Here is a 3,580-nt window from a genome sequence, read left to right on the forward strand (position 1 = left end):
CATAGTCCCATGACACTAGATATCACTATTTTTGGAACCTTAATTTCTCTACAATGGCTGAGCAGAATTAAACAAAATCACAAAATCATGCTTTGTGGGGCTAATTGCAATGAAATTGGGGGTCTCTTGGATACTCTCGGAGGTGGTGGTCTTTCTCCCCGACCTCTGCAGTCCAAACTCTTACATTAAACTGCAGCAGTCATAGAGATTGCCTGTCTGACGGGCTGACCGCCGCTCATGGCCTGTCAGTGGCAGTGTGCCAGACATCGAAATGAGGCCTTACATTTTGAATAAAATATTTATGTATTTAATTTTATTTATTTATTTATTTAAATATATTAAACTAAATGGACATTATTTTCTGATGTTTATTGAAACAAAACCCCAACAAAACTGAAAGGTTTATATTGCTTTATTATTTATTAACAAAATATTAAAAATAATGTATAGAATTAATTAAAAGCAATGTAACACATTTTTATTAACAATTATTCTTACATCAATGTTCATTTAAAAAATGGTTATAACATATGTTACAATAAAATAAAATAAAAAATATGTTTTATTTGTTAAACAAATTTAAACATGAAATTGTAAATATCAATGTCTAACTATTTTAAATAATTTATTTTCCATTATTTCCTCTGGGGTTTCATTTTCAATCAATCAATCAGGGATTTATATAGTGCGCTACTCACCTTTATGGGTCTCAATGCACATTTTAAGTCCTTACCTCCATTATTTTCCATGGAAGGGTGTTACAGTACCAGTGCTTGGCTTTGTGGGGTGCTGGATTTACTCCAGCTCTGAGCTGGAGTAAATGTATTAGTGTTTTGGGTTATTATGTACGCTGCAGTAACTTTAGGTAAGCAGGACCAGATTTACTATTGATTTATGCTGGGCTTGTGTCAAACAATATTTGCATTGGAAAATATCCAAAACAGCATCCATTTGTGTCAGAAAATATTACAAAGTAGCCTAAAGTGGCACTATGCGCTTCTTTGAGCTACTTTGCATCCATTAGGCATTCCATTGGTGATACATGTGTGTTGCGCTGCAACCACTCATGGGATTTGATGCAAGCCTCTATCTATTAACATTCAAGGAGTGGGATCTGTGCTGAAACCTTATGCCTGCTAGAGACACGAGTAATGTGGGGAAAAAAATCCATTCAGCCTTCTTTTTTAACTTTGCATGTGTGTTGCATTGTACAGAGCACTTAAATATGGGAATAGTAGTAAAGGATCATTTTTGTACTGGAAGAGGGTCCAATGCTTTTGAGAATGCACACACCCTCGCTCCATGGCGTAAGGCATTGGATCATTTCAGAAAATATCTGCCTGCACTAAGGGAAAGGAAATATGTGCTATATCATAATAGATATGATTCCTTTTTCTCTCAATTTGGTGCAAGGCACTACAGAAAGTTTGATTGTAGCACTGCTTTGTGTCAAATATTAGTAAATTTGGGCCACAGTTTGACAATAGCAATGGGCTTACTTTTTGTAGGTGTGTGCATATTTATACCTAAATCCCACCTCAACCCTCCCTAAACCCCTCCTTACTCCTCCCCAACCCCACCTATGTAGTAGTAAGTATGTCCTTTTTTCCAGTCAGTCCCCCTGGTCATCACATTTACTACTAAGGGGCCAATTACTATGTGATTAGAAAGGCCTCCTAACAGCATTTGCTTAATACGAATCAGATCTGGAACGTGTCTTCCCGATTGACTCAGAAAGGGTTCCGACCAAACAGGTACGATGCAAGATAGGCGCTAGGAATATCCCAATCCGAACCAGATAGCATTCGGAATGACCGAGCCATACAAATCAGATTTGTACGTCTCTACGGGCCACATCTCCTAATTACAGAGTACGATGCTGGATTTGGAATTTCTGAATCATGCTGTCTGACTCGAATCAGCAGTCAGAATCAGACTTTGGGGACTGGTGAGCCTCCCTGCACCCTGAGCCTTCCATATCAGGCCCATGGGGGTACACATGGGTCCCCCCTTACCAGCCATGCACAGTGTGGAAGGCACCAGGGGCGGCCCACCACAGGGTGCCCGATTTTCCCCAGCCACCCCTTTCTTCAATGGGGGCCTATGCATTCAGTTGGAAAATAAGAATCGAATCTGTAAGCATATGGATGCATTGTACTCAGTCAGTCGGACTCTCCCGATCCGAGTCAGTAAGAAAACATTCCCAAATCCATTCAGTCGGGAAGATTTCCAAACGGCATCATAATCGGGCCCTTAGTAGTAAGCTTACAAATGTGAGGATCTCCCATAGAAAAGATAGGAGAAGGGGAGGTGGTGATTTACACTCGTAGGTTTGTGAATTAAATTTTGTATTTAGAAAATAGTAATACTATAAAATGCATTTGTGAATCAAGCCCATAATATCCAGTGATAGTGCTGAGCACATTTTCTGTTGTTTCATACCATGTTATGCATTAGGAAATTCTACAGAAATTCCTTGAAATTTGTTTCTGCCTACTTTGGAAGTTAAAAAGTTACATACCTGAGAATGGAACTTTTTTGTGAATTTTTGTGTAGTTTTCCCCAATTGAAAGAGGTCACAAACTGAGCGAAACAATCACTTTGTATGTTTCTTACAGAACCTAGTTTTTCCAAAGATAATCACACAAAGTGTAAGAACAGCAAAACCTGCCATTTTTTCCGGTCCACCAATGGAGCGAATTTGCTTTTTTAACCCAATTTCACTGTACATGGGCATTAAATAACGGTCGTATTTTGCCTATTTCATAATTTGTGAAATCAAATAAACCAGCTCTATTCGTAGAAAGTAGAAATAGCTTTATTCGATTTTTTAGGTATAAAATCATAAAAGCACATTGCAAAATATATACACCGTTACATTTCAATTCATATCACAGTAAATACCATTATAGCGTAAATTCTTAAAAAGAGGTCAGGAACCAAATCGATAGTATATCAGGTCAGTCTAGATGTTAATACCCCTCACCCCGGAGCCGTTTCAGCCCAACCAAAAGTTACTCTCTTCATTAATCTTGTATGGGGGTGGAGTGATTCTCTGGGATAAAAGTCAGATAGTCCCCAGGTGTGTATAGATCCGTCTCCTATCTGTGGTTTCCAAGTCTGTAGGTATGGGACAACATTGCTATTTATAAACTTTATCAGCACCAGATCGCCAGATCTCTCTTTTTGAAGCGGACCTAACCATCCCACCCTTCTAACACATTGTATTCTACCGTCGATGTCAGGGGGCAGTGGTCTATTCTTTGTTAACCAAAACAGTGCCTTATTTCTTAGCTCCTGTTGACTTTCAGTTTTTCCATTTGTGAGCTCAGGCACACCAGAAAGGACACACCCAAACGGGGCAGCCTCCGGTGGTAAATGGATGTGATTTGATTTTCGTGGCATGTTCCCAGTATTGGAAAGTTGCCCTTTGGGCGGTATGGTTACTTTCTTCAGCCCCGTTTCAAGGGAACAACTATGTGTTGTTATTAGTTTAGCTGGAACTTTCTCGATGGGTGGCGTTAGCATACCTGGGACTGCCTGTCGATGTTGATAAATATTACTTTGGGGAGTTGTTAAA

Source organism: Lissotriton vulgaris, chromosome 2_1 (genome assembly GCF_964263255.1).
Source record: "Lissotriton vulgaris chromosome 2_1, aLisVul1.2, whole genome shotgun sequence".
NCBI classification, from domain to species: domain Eukaryota; kingdom Metazoa; phylum Chordata; class Amphibia; order Caudata; family Salamandridae; genus Lissotriton; species Lissotriton vulgaris.